This window comes from Garra rufa, chromosome 14, assembly GCF_049309525.1.
Source record: "Garra rufa chromosome 14, GarRuf1.0, whole genome shotgun sequence".
Lineage (NCBI taxonomy): Eukaryota > Metazoa > Chordata > Actinopteri > Cypriniformes > Cyprinidae > Garra > Garra rufa.
Genome location: NC_133374.1, coordinates 12,130,358 through 12,148,993, shown reverse-complemented (window position 1 = coordinate 12,148,993; position 18,636 = coordinate 12,130,358).

Here is an 18,636-nt window from a genome sequence, read left to right as displayed (position 1 = left end):
CCGTGCTCTCCCAGGTCCAGGAGGGAGAGGAGCATCCGATTGTGTACATCAGCCGGAAGCTGTCCAAGGCCGAGCGCAACTACGCCGCGGTAGAGAAAGAAGCTCTCGCCATCAAGTGGGCAGTCCTGGAGCTGAGGTACTATTTATTAGGTCGACATTTTACACTGTTTACAGATCATGCACCGCTACAGTGGATGGCCCGGGCCAAAGACACTAACGCCCGGGTCACGAGGTGGTTCCTCTCGCTCCAGGACTTCCACTTCGATGTGCGCCACCGGGCCGGATCCAGCAACTCCAACGCTGACGGACTCTCTCGGTCTTGGGCAGCGTATGCAGGTCTGTCAGGGGTCATTCCCCTCCCACCCCCTGTCTCCCCTTTTGTTTCTGCCACCAGGACCAGGACGTCGCTTGGGGGGGGGAGTGTGGCGGGAGTCCCGAGGCACAATCAGCGTCGCCCTGGCAACTCACGCCAAACACCTGGACCTCATCACCACGGACCAATCGTTCACGGACGCCGCCCCTACAAAAGCCGGTTGCTCACCACAGATCACTGAGAAACTATCTCCGATGAGGTTGAAGCTTACCTGCTCTCTGCTCTCATTTCCCCCTACAGATTCGCCGTGAACGATTGGCCACCGTCACTTCTGGACACCGCCACCACCGCGAACTCACCTTCAAGCACCTACCCGTTTGCTTGCACCTTCCTGGGGAATTCTGCACGACAAGGACTTCACCTCTCACGGAGCACCGACGCACATTCACCTGCCACTTCACCGTTTCACTTAAGTCTGTTCAATAAACTCACCCTCCGGGGCTCAACTAAAAGTCTTGTCTTGTCGTGCTGTTCCCCGCCCGGCCACAATATATATATTTTTTTTTTTTTTTTTTTTTTTTTTTTAAACCTTAATTGTGATCCTGGACCACAAAACCAGTCATAAGGGTCAGTTTCTTTTTTTTTTAACTGGGATTTATACATCATCTGAAAGCTGATTTGTTAGGATTGGACAATATTTGACAGAGAAACAACTGTTTGAAAATCTGGATTCTGAGGGTGCAAAAAAATCTTAATACTAAGAGAAACACCTTTAAGTTGTCCAAATGAAGTCCTTAGCAATGCATATTGCTAATAAAAAATTAGGTTTTGATATATTTACGGTATGGAAATTTACAAAATATCTACATGGAACATCTTTACTTAATATCCTAATGATTTTTAGCATAAAAGAAAAATCTATAATTTGACCCATACAATGTATTTTTGGCTATTATTCAATATTTCTGCATCAAAACAAATAAAGAAAACAACTTTGTTGCCATAGTATGAAATTAACATTAACAAAGATTAATAAATGCTGTAAGAGTATTGTTCATTCTTAGTTCATGTTAACTAATGTACTTAACTACTGTTAACTAAAGAACCTTATTGTAAAGTGTTATAACAAGGTTATAAAAAGTTACATAAAGAACAAATAGATTCAATATTTCTGCATTAAAATACATGGGAAATATCAACTTTAAACTAAATCTGCAATAATGAAATAATACAGTGGCCAGCCTTATTATAATATTAGCAATATTTTAGGTTCAAATTTCTGTGACTAAACTAGGTCCAGTTAAAAAAAATTGTCTTCACCACTTCATTTTACAGTAAATGGTGATACATGTTATATATATATATATATATATATATATATATATATATATATATATATATATATATACGTGACCCTGGACCACAAAACCAGTTTTAAGTAGCACATATATATTTGTAGCAATAACCAAAAATACATTGTATAGATCAAAATTAAAAATTTTACTTTTATACCAAAAATCATTAGGATATTAAGTAAAGATCATGTTCTGTAAAGATATTTTGTAAATTTCCTACCGTAAATATCTCAAAACTTAATTTTTGCTTGGTAATATGCATTGCTAAGAACTTCATTTGGACAACTTTAAAGGCGATTTTCTCAATATTTAGATTTTCCAGATTTTCAAATAGTCGTGTGTTGGACAAACCATACATCAATAGCTTATTTAAAAGCTTATTTATTCAGCTTTTATATGATTTATAAATCTCAACTTCAAAAAAATGACCCTTATGACTGGTTTTGTGGTCCAGGGTCACATACATTAATATAATGTGCTTTCTTAAATATTTTAAATAGTTGTACATGAATAGTATTAAACACAACTTCCCAAGTGTATTTAACTACTACAGTTTGACTAGTCATATGCATTCTCAAAAATCTGACTGCGTTATGAAATAAAAATACAAGACAGAACGTCACTTTGAGCTTCACTACAAAACATATGTCCCTGCAGGACACAGATTTACAAACAGCTGTCATAAAAGGACGATGAGAAAGTCTGTGCACACTGTCATGTCTGCATCTGTTTTACAAACGTGCACTGAAGGGCTGGAATTAAAAGCAGACTTCGAGAGCATTTAAATATCAGTTTTCATTCAGTTTGTAAGGTGAATGATATGAATTAGATTTCAGCACCAATTACAAAAGTTTCTTGTTGAAAGGTATTTTTTTGTAAGGGTTATTGTTTATCTGTATAATTCTGTAGCTAAATGTATTAACCTTAATTGTGACCCTGGATCACAAAACCAGTCTTAAGGGGAAATTTTTTTTAAACTGAGAAACAACAGTTTGAAAATCTAAAATCTGAGGGTGCAAAAAATCGAAATATTGAGGAAATTGCCTTTAAAGTTGTCCAAATGAAATCCTTAGCAATGCATATTAAGTTTTGATATATTTACGGTAGGAAATTTACAAAATGTCCTCATGGAACATGATCTTTACTTAATATCCTAATGATTTTTGGCATAAAAGAAAAAAAAATTCTGACACATACAATATATAGACTGGTTTTGTGTTCCAGGGTCACAATTAAGGAATAGATTAGTGGTGTGACTCCACTGTAATGTACATTTCTGACATGTAAACGTCTGAGTCTGCTTGCCTTGAACTATTGACTTTTATGATTGCAATTCAATTTCTCGCATCCACTATATTTTCCCTGTTGGAGTTAGGCTACACTGATTCGTGTCAAGTTTATCTCTGGCTGCAATGCAAATAATTGCTCATTCTGATACATAATTGCATGTATGTTTACAAAACATTTGCCAGTTGTAAACTGAGTAAGATTTAATGTGCAGCAGTACAATACAAATAGCTTGGGTTGCACGAATGGGATTGATTATACACAGTTATAGTGCTATTGCGCTCTGAAATATTTGATGTGCTGTACAAATCTCAAAAAACATCTGTTGGACAGTTTTGCCACACTGCTGGTTAGTGAACTGACACGATTCTTATATAATACATTAAGAATCATTCAGTCCTGACAGTATCGCAAAGAAATCTGTCCTCTATTACTTAAAAACTAAGTGTTTGGTAGACTGTTGTCAAGTTACATTTTTTTATTGTTGTGGTCTTTGAATTCAAGTTCATAAGATAGTTATTAAATTAAATTTAAATTCAAATCTCTTTTTAATTAAAATTATCCTTTTTTGTGCCTCTCTAAAATGTCCTTAAGTAAAAAGCTCATGAGAAAACAAAATGGTACTTTTATACGCCTAGCTTTTGTTGATAATCACACAAACATTTCTAATCAAAAAGGAATTTGAATATCTTTTTCTTATTAATATTTGTTGTATGTGTGTAAATAAAGAAAGAATTATGCAAGCAAGCTAGCTTTTTTTTTAAATAACTGAAATATTTTAGACTTTAATTTTGAATTCAAATATCTTCCTCTTATAAATATTTACAAATAAACAAACAAATTATTAAATAAATTAATTGGAGATCACAAGTGCAGTGTTTTGTGGCTCTATAAAAAAAGAAAAAAATCATACAAAAAAGAAAAAAATCATACAAATATTTCTGTTATTTATTTATTGTATGTAAATAAATAAATATGCAAGCAAGCTAGCTTTTGTTGAAAATAATGTTTGAATTCAAATATCTTCTTCTTATAAATATTTATAAAGAAATAAATCTGAGATCACAAATGCAATGATATATATATTTTGGCCTCTCTAAAATGTCATGAGAAAAAAAGCTCATAAGAAAAAAAAATATGGTACTTTTGTACCCCTAGCTTTTGTTAAAAATCATAATTCATATATTTATGTTTTCTGTTTTTAATCAAAAAGGAATTTAGGAAGGTTTTTCTTATACATATTTATTGTATGTATGTAAATAAATAAATAAATAAATAAATACATATGCAAGCAAGCTAGCTTTTTTGAAAATAATCAAAATATTTTCGATTTTAATTCATTTTAAAAATGAAATATCTTCATCTTATAAATATTTATAAAGAAACAAATAATTAAATAAATAAATCGGAGACTACAAATGCAGTGTTCATTTTTGTGGCTCTCTAAAATGTTCTTGAGTAAGAAAAAAATATACAAATATTTCTGATTTTAATTAAAAAAATAACTGATTTTTTTTCTCATAAATATTTATTGTAAATAAATAAATAAATACACAAGCGAGCTAGCTTCTGTTGAAAATAATCTAAATATTTTAATTAATTTTGAATTCAAATCTCAAAATAAATATTTTTAAATGAATAAATTTGAGATCACAAATTAAATGAATAAAATTTAAAAAAAAATTCTGTGCCTCTCTAAAACGTCCTTGAGTAAAACAAAATGGTACTTTTGCACTCCTTTGCACTTAAATTTTTAAAGAAATTTAAATATTATTTTTCTTATAAATATTTATTGTACGTTTGTATGGAAATAAATAATTAATATACATAATAATAAATACACAAGCAAGCTAGCTTTTGTTAAATATAATCTAAATATTTCTAATTCTAAATATTTTAATTAATTTTGAATTTAAATATCATCTTATAAATATTTAGAAATAAATAAATATGAGATTACAAATGCAATGTTCAATTTTTAGTGTTTTTTTTTAATAATCTAAATATTTCTTAATTAATTTTGAATTCAAACTTCTTCTTATAAATATTTTAAAATAAAGTAAATAAAAAAAAACCTGAGATTAAAAATTAACTGCTTTTTGTTTTCTGTGCCCTTCCAAAAGCTCATGAGAAAAACTAGTTTTTTTACCCCTAGCTTTTCTTGAAAATCAAACAAATATTTTAATTAAAATGGAATTTAAATATTTTTCTTATAAATAAATAAGATTATAAATGCAATGTTCAATCATTTTCTGGGCCTCTTTAAAATGGAGTAGTCTTAGAGTGCCCTAAAAATATGGTACTTTTATACCTCTAGCCTTTTGTTTTAAAAATCTTACAAATATATTTTATATAATTAAATTAGAATTCAAATCTCAATTTAATTTCATATGAATTTAACAACTGTCCTTTATAATAACACACACTATTGGGAAGCATGCTGATGTTGTCTACAAATCCCAGCAGCCACGGATTCCACTAGCGCATTATGAATGTGTCCTCCGAGATGATCAGGGAGGTGTGCTTTACACACTGACTGAACGCCGTAAAAAGCCTCCATGCTATTCGTTGCGTTGGTGGTACAATTTTCGTCTAATAAATCATGAAAGTATTTGACTGTAAAGTCCGACTTTCTCTGCTGTTTGTCACACGCTCCAATTAGTTTTGTCGCGCCCACCGGCTTCTCCGGCCACAAACGGTTTTGAAGACTCTAACAGCCAAATACATCACTGAAAGTCTTTTGTACCCCCCCGGTCCACCATACTGTTTTAATAAATCCTTTCATTTCAAAAAGTGAAGTCAACATTTTATGATTTAATGGCTTCCTTCTCGCTGTCGGTGCTTATGACGAAGGCCAAATCCCAGAGAGCTGGAGACTCCCTGTCCTTAATAGGGGGCTTGGGAGGTTTCTTCCTATAGCGGACTAATGGATTCTCAATGTGAGGGTAGAACTTCATCAGGAAAAACCCACATGTGATGTTGGACTCTCGCTTTATACCCTATCCCAAGGTTTATGTGGCATTTAAGTTGGAGTATGATGGCCATTAATCTGTAGCGTTTGTTCTGTTTCTCATCAATCAGTATTTTAATATGTAAATATTAAAAGTGTGTTAAATATGCAAATGGCCTTGCTGACCTCTGCTGGTGTGTCGCTGGTCTGAACTGCCAGGTTACCCTGCTGGAGCTTATTTTAATATATTTTTACATTTTAAATTTAAAGCTGGAAATAACATTTTAAAAATATTTATTTAAATGTACATTTTTGCTCATTGTTATGCAGATTTGTGTGAAAAAATTATTATTATTATTAAATTATGCTAACTAAAAATAAATTACTAGTGGCTTCAGACTCTGGACCCCAATATAAACCTTTAGATAAAAAAAAAATACTGAGAAATTACACGAAATAACCATAGCACTTAATAAACCCACGTTTAAATGTATTTATTTATTATAATGAGGTATAATTGAATTAAATAAATATTTAATAATAATTAAAATATATAATAAATAATAATAATGAAATTTTATTATATTCATATCATTATTTTGTTATATTTAATTTAATTGTATTTTATTATAATTAAATTCATTATTCATTATTCATTCATATTATTGTGTAATATGGCTAAAAGTGTAATATAAAGTAGAAATACATATTATATTATATTATATTATATTCTGCATGATCACAATAAGTATTAACTGATTTACTTTTTTTTCCCTTTAATGAAAAAAATAATGGAAATTTTTTTAATGCAAATTTGTGTGTAGGATTTATACATTTCATTAAATTCTAAAAAAGTTTAAAAAAAAATTTAAAAAGTTAAATAACACTTAATAAACCCACATTTAAATTAAATGATAAATTATCATTATAATAAAGCATAATTTAATTAAATAAATATTTAATAATTAAAATATTTAATTAATAATAATTATTATTATTATTATTACGTTTCATTATATTCATATATCAATATTATATTTATTTTAATTGTATTTTATTATAATTAATTATTCATTAAATCATTATTAATTTCTATAAATAATTATTCAAAAATATATCTTACATTTTTAAATTAATTAAATATTATTATTATTATTTTAGAGTTTTAAAATAATTATTATTAGATTTATAAACCTGAAATACACACACAATAAATTCATAAATGTTTTTAAAAAATTATAAATGTTTAAAAAAATTAAATTGATCAGTTACAGTAAAGACATTTCTATTTAAAAAAATGCTGAAAATATTGATATAATAAATAATTAGAATGATTTATGAATGCGACACTGAAGACTGGAGTAATGGCTGAAATTTTTTTTTTGCATCACATGAATAAATTACAATTTAAAACATTAAAATAGAAAGCATTTATTTTACATTGTAATAGTACTTCAAACATTATTTTAAATGTAAATGTGGGTTTATGAAGTGTAATAAATATTACATTGTTAAATTAATTAAATTAAAATATATTTTTATATCTATAGACTATATAATCTCAATTTTTTTAAATAATTTCATGTATTTAATTTTTGAACACAATAAATTATACATTTTGTATAATTTACGTTTTGTGAATTTCTTCTGTTCAGCAACCGTTTTATTTTTAAGCACCATAAAATAAGTGAAATATCAAAAAATACTATGATATATATTGACAGCATAATTATGTTTGTCCACAGTGGCGGATACGCTACCACTAAACGCCTCTTTGGTATGGCAAACACAATTTCCATTAAACAGACGCGCATCACCCGTCAGCACAGAGCCAAGCTAAAATAGCAGGTTAACCTCCTTAAGCTGTCAATCACTTTGTGATCCAGCCCAGCAGAACTCACTGACCCATGCATATTTTGTCCTCACTGGGGTCAAACACACACACATATACACAGGAGTTCTCAAGGGAGGCATTATTTTGGCCGTTCTTGCCTGAGAGTGGGAAGTGGAGCTCTTGAGCATTTCCCCATTTTGCTGCAAGACAATCCCATCATCCTCTAATCAAGCCTGCGGTTTAATAGCCAGCTCCAACTCAATCCCATCTCCATCCTCGTGCAAGGGTCGTGACGCAGGCTCGGGACAATTGAAGGATATTGAAACACTTCGGCATCCACTTGAAAGTCCCGAACGCTCCTGCCAGATCAGTCAGCGCTGGGTTTGCATCTCCTTAGACTGCATTCTGCAAAGACAAGGCGAAGTGTGTTGGCACACTGAAGGAATAGGTCACTTAAAAATACTGTTTTACTCATTATTTATTCACCCACATCCAAAAATGTTATTTTTCTGGAACATAAATCGAAAAATTTTAATGTTCAACAAAGCTCCAATAAGAAAAACTAAAATGTGAGATGTTAACTTGGAATTCTGAGGAAAAAAGGCATAATTGCAAGATGTAAACTCAGAATTTTGAGAAAAAAAGGCAGAATTGTGAGATGTAAACTGAATTCTGAAGGGAAAAAGAGGCAGAATTGCAAGATGTAACTCTGAATTTTGAGAAATATATCAGTGTCAATTGTGCGATGTTAATTTGGAATTCGGAGAAAAAAAAAGGCACAATTGCAAGATGTTAACTCGAAATTTGGGAAAAAAGGCAGAGTTGCAAGATCTAAACTTAGAATTTTGGGAAAAAAAGGCAGAATTCCGAGATGTTAACGCGGAATTTTGAGGAAAAAATGGCAGAATTGCGAGATGTAAACTCAGAATTATTATAAAAGGCAAAATTGCAAGATCTAAACTCGTAATTTCGAGAAAAAAAATATCAAAATTGTGAGATGTTAACTCGGAATTCTGAGAAAAAAGGCATTACTGTGAGATGTAAACTCGGAATTTCGAGAAAAAAAAATTTCAAAATTGTGAGATGTTTACTCGGAATTCTGAGAAAAAAGGCATTACTGCGAGATGTTAACTCGGAATTTTGAGAAAAAAGTCAGAATTGCGAGATGTTAACTCGGAATTCTAAGAAAAAAAGACATAATTGCACGATGTTAACTCGAAATTTGGGAAAAAAGGCAGAGTTGCGAGATCTAAACTTAGAATTTTGGGGAAAAAAGGCAGAATTCCGAGATGTTAACTCGGAATTTTGAGAAAAAAAATGGCAGAATTGCGAGATGTAAACTCAGAATTATTATAAAAGGCAAAATTGCAAGATCTAAACTCGGAATTTTGAGAAAAAAAAAAGGCAGAATTGTAATATGTTAACTAGGAATTCTGAGAAAAAGTCAGATTTGCTAGATGTTAACTCTGAATTCTGAGAAAAAAGGCAGAATCGCAAGATGTTAAAATTTTGAGAAATAAGTGTCAATTATGCAATGTTAATTTTGGAATTCTGAGAAAAAAGGCGTAATTGCGAGATGTTAACGCAGAGTTCTGAGAAAAAGGCAGAATTGCACGATGTTAACTCGAAATTTGGGAAAAAAGGCAGAGTTGCGAGATCTAAACTTAGAATTTTGGGGAAAAAAGGCAGAATTCCGAGATGTTAACTCGGAATTTTGAGAAAAAAATGGCAGAATTGCGAGATGTAAACTCAGAATTATTATAAAAGGCAAAATTGCAAGATCTAAACTCGTAATTTCGAGAAAAAAAATATCAAAATTGTGAGATGTTAACTCGGAATTCTAAGAAAAAAAGACATAATTGCACGATGTTAACTCGAAATTTGGGAAAAAAGGCAGAGTTGCGAGATCTAAACTTAGAATTTTGGGGAAAAAAGGCAGAATTCCGAGATGTTAACTCGGAATTTTGAGAAAAAAAATGGCAGAATTGCGAGATGTAAACTCAGAATTATTATAAAAGGCAAAATTGCAAGATCTAAACTCGGAATTTTGAGAAAAAAAAAGGCAGAATTGTAATATGTTAACTAGGAATTCTGAGAAAAAGTCAGATTTGCTAGATGTTAACTCTGAATTCTGAGAAAAAAGGCAGAATCGCAAGATGTTAAAATTTTGAGAAATAAGTGTCAATTATGCAATGTTAATTTTGGAATTCTGAGAAAAAAGGCGTAACTGCGAGATGTTAACTCAGAGTTCTGAGAAAAAGGCAGAATTGCACGATGTTAACTCGAAATTTGGGAAAAAAGGCAGAGTTGCGAGATCTAAACTTAGAATTTTGGGGAAAAAAGGCAGAATTCCGAGATGTTAACTCGGAATTTTGAGAAAAAAATGGCAGAATTGCGAGATGTAAACTCAGAATTATTATAAAAGGCAAAATTGCAAGATCTAAACTCGGAATTTTGAGAAAAAAAAAGGCAGAATTGTAATATGTTAACTAGGAATTCTGAGAAAAAGTCAGATTTGCTAGATGTTAACTCTGAATTCTGAGAAAAAAGGCAGAATCGCAAGATGTTAAAATTTTGAGAAATAAGTGTCAATTATGCAATGTTAATTTTGGAATTCTGAGAAAAAAAGGCGTAATTGCGAGATGTTAACTCAGAGTTCTGAGAAAAAGGCAGAATTGCACGATGTTAACTCGAAATTTGGGAAAAAAGGCAGAGTTGTGATATCTAAACTTAGAATTTGGGGAAAAAGGCAGAATTCCGAGATGTTAACTCGGAATTTTGAGAAAAAAGTCAGAATTGCGAGATGTTAACTCGGAATTCTAAGAAAAAAAGGCATAATTGCGAGATGTAAACTGAATTCTGAGAAAAAAGGCAGAATTGCAAGATGTTAACTCGAAATTTGGGGAAAAAAAGGCAGAATTGTAATATGTTAACTAGGAATTCTGAGAAAAAGTCAGATTTGCTAGATGTTAACTCTGAATTCTGAGAAAAAAGGCAGAATCGCAAGATGTTAAAATTGAGAAATAAGTGTCAATTATGCAATGTTAATTTTGGAATTCTGAGAAAAATAGCATTATTGTGAGATGTAAACTCGGAATTTTGATAAAGTCAGAATTGTGAGATGTTAATGGAATTCTGAGAAAAAAAGGCATTACTGTGAGATGTAAACTCGGAATTTTGAGAAAAATGTCAGAATTGCGAGATGTTAACTCAGAATTCTAAGAAAAAAGGCATAATTGCGAGATGTAAACTCTGAATTCTGAGAAAAAGGCAGAATTGCACGATGTTAACTCGAAATTTGGGAAAAAAGGCAGAGTTGTGATATCTAAACTTAGAATTTTGGGGAAAAAAGGCAGAATTCCGAGATGTTAACTCGGAATTTTGAGAAAAAAGTCAGAATTGCGAGATGTAAACTCGGAATTCTAAGAAAAAAAGGCATAATTGCGAGATGTAAACTGAATTCTGAGAAAAAGGCAGAATTGCACGATGTTAACTCGAAATTTGGGGGGAAAAGAAAGGCAGAATTGTAATATGTTAACTAGGAATTCTGAGAAAAAGTCAGATTTGCTAGATGTTAACTCTGAATTCTGAGAAAAAAGGCAGAATCGCAAGATGTTAAAATTTTGAGAAATAAGTGTCAATTATGCAATGTTAATTTTGGAATTCTGAGAAAAATAGCATTATTGTGAGATGTAAACTCGGAATTTTGATAAAGTCAGAATTGTGAGATGTTAATGGAATTCTGAGAAAAAAAGGCATTACTGTGAGATGTAAACTCGGAATTTTGAGAAAAATGTCAGAATTGCGAGATGTTAACTCAGAATTCTAAGAAAAAAAGGCATAATTGCGAGATGTAAACTCTGAATTCTGAGAAAAAGGCAGAATTGCACGATGTTAACTCGAAATTTGGGAAAAAAGGCAGAGTTGTGATATCTAAACTTAGAATTTTGGGGAAAAAAGGCAGAATTCCGAGATGTTAACTCGGAATTTTGAGAAAAAAGTCAGAATTGCGAGATGTAAACTCGGAATTCTAAGAAAAAAAGGCATAATTGCGAGATGTAAACTGAATTCTGAGAAAAAGGCAGAATTGCACGATGTTAACTCGAAATTTGGGGGGAAAAGAAAGGCAGAATTGTAATATGTTAACTAGGAATTCTGAGAAAAAGTCAGATTTGCTAGATGTTAACTCTGAATTCTGAGAAAAAAGGCAGAATCGCAAGATGTTAAAATTTTGAGAAATAAGTGTCAATTATGCAATGTTAATTTTGGAATTCTGAGAAAAATAGCATTATTGTGAGATGTAAACTCGGAATTTTAATAAAAAAGTCAGAACTGTGAGATGTTAATGGAATTCTGAGAAAAAAGGCATAATTGTGAGATGTTAACTCAGAATTTCGTGCTTTTGTCCTACATTGCATGGATTTTTTTTAAGCCTTTTGATGCCTAAAACCCTCAAATAAAATGATTCCCTTGCGAAAGACCCCCTTTGTGTAATATAAAAGCTGCTATATATTTTAATATATAAAGACTAATTTATTCTGTGTATAAACTTGGATAGACACATTTAATTGCGTAGTATAGCACTTCTCACAATAAATAAATACATTTTAAAAAATGAAACATTAATGTGTGAGAACAAGAAAAATTATGGTGCAAAAGGAAGAAATAGTGGAGGTAAATGAATTCAAGTTTCTTGGAATTATTTAGGTTTGCAACTCAAATGTGATAAACATATAAAGAAACTCTCGAAATCTTCAACTTAAATTGGTTTTACAACGCATTTCATCAAAAATGTTAGCCTGGACCCTAGTTTGAAATGAAATATGAGATATGCGAGCATAAACTGTGGATTAGCAGTAAGATCAGCATAAAATGCTTTCAACAATGATCTCTATAGGGTACTGCGGGAAATATCAGTGAATCCCATTTGCAATGTCATTCGGATTACACACACCGTAATAATATACTGAATTATGAATCAATCTCAACGTGTTGACAGCAAAATTATATAAAATGCCAAGCTGCTGTAATAAAAAAGACATGATGTTGAAGGTTTGTATGAGCAAATAGAACCACTAAAAGTCCAGTGATTTCAGCACCCCTTGCTTCATATTAGTATCAGTCACACCATTGCTTGCTCTGGCCTAAGTTTTTTTGACACATGATTAATCTCAGGCGAGTTTTACTGAGTGTATGAGGGTTACATAAGCAGGGCGGGAGAATGAAGCGTAAGGTTTAAACGGAAGAGACAGATCCAGGTCCAGCCCCTATCCAGACCCTCTCCAGAGATTCATTATGGACAGAGAGCGAGGGGAAGAAACTTCCTGTCTGACCCAACATCTGCCTGGCTGCTCCGAGAGAGAGAGATGAGGAATATTTGTAGGGGACAAAAAGAAGTCTCTATAAAACTTTCTTATAATAGGTAATTTCCCTGCACAGTGCAGATGTGGATGACTGTAGCGCACAAGAAAATTCAGTGGAACTTCACTTCACGGAGACATCCCTCATTGTCAGGTCGCTTGGCCGACTTTGAATACAATTCGTGATTTAGGGAACAATAGGGAGTTGTGTCAGACAGACGGGGGCGTAGAATAACTTCTCACCGGAAAGCGAAGCGTAGGACGATCTCAAAGGGACGTGAGCGTGCTTCATTAGAACTGCATTATGAAACAATGAAACAAGATTCTCCACTTTCACTGGAATTTGGAAATTCGAACAGACATTTGCCAAGCATGTGTTAGTCCGCTTTCCAAGGCAGAACAAAGCAGGAAAAATCAAAACTCTAGAATCCAAGACATTTTCACAGGAAATGGAGTCAACCGCACGTGGATGTTGCGGAAATGCTAGAGATCGCAAAGCGTGTGTAAAAACACTCACCCAAAAGTGAGAAGCAGCTATAAAGAGACGCCTGGAAAGCATGGGGTGTAAATTTGGGCCCATAAGGACAGATCTGTGTAATTTGTTGATTCACACCCATGATATTATCTAGTTAAACTGTTTTTTTTTTTTTTTGTAGAAAGAAATTAATACTTTTATTCATTAAGGACACGTTCAATAGATCAAGAGGACTTTTCCGATGCTAAAATATTTCTATTTAATAAAAAATACTGTTCTATTTATCAAAGAAAATGTTTCACAGAATCACAATTTCCACAAAAATATTAAGCATAACTAATGAAAGCTTGTTTGCACCACAGGATAAACAATAAGTTTATATCCCTCAATTCAAACATTTTTTTCTGTCAATTGTGAGAAAAAAAATCAGAATTGCAAGATACTGTATAAAGTCAGAATTTTGAAATTGAAAAAAATTTGCAATTCATCAATCTGACAGGAAAAGTCAGATTTGTGAGATTACATGAAAATAAATAAATTCACAATTACCTTTTTCATTTTTTATTCTATGGTGAAAACAAAAAATCTGAATTGAAAGATCTAAATTCAGAATTGAGAAACTCACTCAAGCTAAATTTAAAATCAGAATTTTTGGGGGAAAAGGCAGAATTGCAGATCTAAATAAAAAATTCTAAGAAAAAAGGCAGAAATGCTAGATGTTAGCTCAGAATTTTGAGAAAAATGTCAGGATTACGACATATTAGCTCAGAATTCTGATAAAAAAAGACAGAATTGCAAGATGTAAGCTCAGAATTCTGAGAAAAAAGGCAGAATTACGAGAGGTTAGCTCAGAATTTTGAGAAAAAGGTAGAATTCCGAGATGTAAACTTAAAATTCAAAGAAAAAATGCAGAAATGTGAAAAGTTAACTTAGAATTTTAAGACAAAAGGCAGAACTGAAAGATCTTAACTCGGAACTTTGAGAAAAAAAGGAAGAATTACGAGAGGTTAGCTCAGAATTTTGAGAAAAAGGTAGAATTCCGAGAAGTAAACTTAAAATTCAAAGGAAAAAAAATGCAGAAATGTTAACTTAGAATTTTAAGACAAAAGGGAGAATTAAAAGATCTTAACTCGGAACTTTGAGAAAAAAAAGGCAGAATTACGAGAGGTTAGCCAAGAATTTTGAGAAAAAGGTAGAATTCCGAGATGTAAACTTAAAATTCAAAGAAAAAAATGCAGAAATGTCAAAAGTTAACTTAGAATTTTAAGACAAAAGGCAGAATTAAAAGATCTTAACTCAGAACTTTGAGAAAAAATGGAAGAATTACGAGAGGTTAGCCAAGAATTTTGAGAAAAAGGTAGAATTCCGAGACGTAAACTTAAAATTCAAAGGAAAAAATGCAGAAATGTGAAAAGTTAACTTAGAATTTTAAGAAAAAAAGGCAGAATTGAAAGATCTTTACTTGGAATTCTGAGAAAAAAAGTCAGAACTGCTAGATGTAAACTTAGGATTCACAGCAAAAGGCAGAATTCTGACATGTTAACAGAACTACAATAAGTTAAAGGAACCGTATGTAGGATTGTGGCCAAAACTGGTACTGCAATCACTTTCAAAATACTGTAGAACGGTGTATCCCCTCCCGCTCCCCCCTGACTCGAGGTTGCCAGCTAAGCTGCAGGAGTAGGCTGCTACAAGGAGCTTCAATGGCAAGTGACGAGTCCTACACAGTAATTTGTTTTTCTTCTGTTAATTATGTTTATGCTTCACAAGAGATGTTTTACGAAGTAATTATGTATCGCAAAAATTTACAGATGGCGATTAGCCAAATATTTCGCAAAGATGTACTGTAATACCACATTTCAGTTGGAACATAAATTGTTTTCATACCCTGCTAGTGGTGCTATATAAAGCTTTTTATGAACGCATTTAGCACTGCCGACCGTGGAAAATCCACTGTGTACGGAAGCAAAGTTAGCCAAACATAGATGAATCTTAACGTTACCTGTCCAGGAGAAAATCAGCAACGTTGGCGTCTATCTTCAAATTCTTCTACGTTTTCAGCCGTCTCCATCTTTCAAAGGCATCTCCTATACCAATCCTTGTTTTATTTCGGACTTTGTCACGACGTATTTCGGATTCATAACGAGGTCTTTTAGGTTTCGTAACGTTATACATGTTTTATCCGACACGTTCGTATAGCTGCAGCTGTAACAGAACTGGCAACCTGGATCACGAAACTCTACTGACTTCGTGATTGGTAGATAGCTGGAGGGTGGAGCCTCAGACCAAAACACAAAACGACAACAATAACATCAGTTGAGGGCTGCAACTCTCACTTTTAAATGACAATATCCTGGCCGGACCACTGTTGTCAGTGATATAAGTATTTGAAATGAACATGATTTCTTAATGTCTAGTGACATGTCAGGGCCATTTTATGATTAACTGACATAAATTTCTTACATACGGTTCCTTTAACTTAGAATTTTGAGAAAAAAGGCATAATTGAAAGATCTAAACTCAGAATTTTGAGAAAAAGGCAGAATTACGAGAAAATGCAGAAATGCAAGTTAACTTAGAATTTTGAGGGAAAAAAGCAGAATTGAAAGACCTAAACTTTGAGAATAAAGGCAGAATTGCTAGATGTAAACTTAGAATTCACAGAAAAAAGGCAGACTTTTGATGTTAACTCAAAATCTTTAGAAAAAGAGCAGAATTTAAAGATCTAAATTTAGAATTCTGAGGGAAAAATACTGATTGTGAAATGTTAGCTCAGAATTCTCAGAAAAAAGGCGGAATTACAAGATGTTAACTTAAATTTTTGAGAGAAAAGGGTAAAATTAAAAGATGTAAACTCAGAATTCCTAGAAAAAGGCAGAATTCCGAGATGTAAACTTATAATTCAGAGGAAAAAATGCAGAAATGCAAGTTAACTTAGAATTTTGAGGAAAAAAAAGCAGAATTGAAAGATGTAAATTTGGAATTCACAGAAAAAGGCAGACTTTTGAGATGTTAACTCAAAATCTTAAGAAAAAAGGCAGAATTTAAAGATCTAAATGTAGAATTCTCAGATAAAAAGCAGAATTACAAGATGTTACCTCAAAAATTTTCAGGAAAAAAAGGCAGAATTGAAAGATGTAAACTCAGAATTCTAAGAAAAAGTAAGAATTGTGAGATGTAAACTTGAAATTCTTAGGAAAAAAGTAAGAATTGTGAGATGTTAACTCAGAATTCTGAGGAAAAAAAGTAAGAATTGTGAGATGTTAAGAGAATTATAAGAACAAAAAGTATGAATTGTGAAATGTTAGCTCAGAATTCACTGAAAAAGGTGGAATTACAAGATGTTTTTGTGAGAATTGCGAGATGTAAACTCAAAAATCTGAGGAAAAAAAGAAAGAATTGTGAGATGTTAACTCTGAATTGCAAGATCTAAACAAAGTCAGAACTGAATTATTTAAACTTAGAATTGGTAGATCTTAACCCAGAATTGTGAGAAAAAGGCAGAATTGCAAGATCTAAACTTTAGTCTAGTTTAGAATTGCAAATGTATATTTTTGTTTTTCTTAGAATTGTAAGAAAACAAGTCAGAACTGTGAGATAAAAAGATGCAATTACCTTTTGTTATCCTTTGGCAGAAATGTGCTTCAATAGTTTATAATGTTTTTTTTTTTATCAAGTATATTGTAATTTTTGACACTATTCTTTCAATAAAAAGTAAAAAATGTGTTAAAACAATCATTACCTCTTCTCTTTTCTCATTTGCTTTTCTTTCTCACGGAATGCCAGCCTTGAGTTTTGGTGGATTCTCCCATCTCAATCTGGTGTTCTGTTCCTGAGAGCAACAAACTGTGCTGACAGTGTCACAAATCAAGCAGATGAATTATTTACTGCACTCTCACACTTTCACATCAGTCACAGAGCGCACAAAGGCAAATCCTGTTGCTGTGTAATCAAGACATCATTATCCTTCCACCTTCATAAATAAACAGTTTAAAAAGACGGGCGGAAGCAGATAATGAACGTGTCTCTTGAGTGCGTGTGCATATCCAAGTTCGCCAAGACACGAAGGCCTCCGAATCCCTCGATGCTCTTGCCACAATTGTGGTGCATTGTGTAAATAATGTTGATCAAACGCCCCACACTATGCAATTTTCTCTCTAAATGAAGTGTATCCCATTTATCCAGCCTTTTGATTAGTCAAAATGAAATGCGATTATCAGACATTGAGCTATAGTTTAACATTTGTCATTGCGGAGAAACATCTGACAAAGGCCAGATGCAAACCTGCATCTCCTAGATAAGCAACTCAACTAGCATTGTGCTATCCACTATGTCACGACTCCAACAACAGACAAGAGACACACTGCTGACAAAATGACTACTGGTCTGATCATTCAAAACAGACCTCCAAAAGTCAAACAGAATCCCTCTACAACAAACTTGGGCTGAAGAAAACAACGTCCTTTCCAACTCAGATAATATCCTAAAGGACAAAAACCGAAATTATTGGCTTTGACATTGCGGAGAGGGAGCGTAAGCTTCTGAGGTTAAGGCAGGGAAAGCGGCCGAGCATGTCTTGTGTTTTACAGTCCGTACTGTATGTTTCTCTCACAGAGTTTGGATTTATTTTAGTTTCTCAATAGCAGGACATAAATCACTCCTGTCTTACCCTCTCTCACTGTGTTTGTGCATCGCTTCTCGCTCTCTTTCTTTTCCTTTATACAATCCTCAATCCTGCCTTCATTTTCCAGTATGTTCACTGTAAAAAAAATACAAAAATGTTTTTTAAATAAAAAAAGAACATTTTAATTCAATTTAAAATTACAGTAGAAATCTGTTGACAAAATCAGACTTTAAGCATGAATTAAATAATTTATATACTATAAATATAAGAAAAAACGAACTTTTTTTAATCATTATGTCTAATGCAAAAAAGTATGAATTAATTTATAAAAAATGTGAATTCATTTACCAACCTACTATTTGAATATATTTTAAAATGTAATTTAGTCCTGTGATTTCAAAACTGTATTTTTGCATCATTACTCCAGTCATATGATCC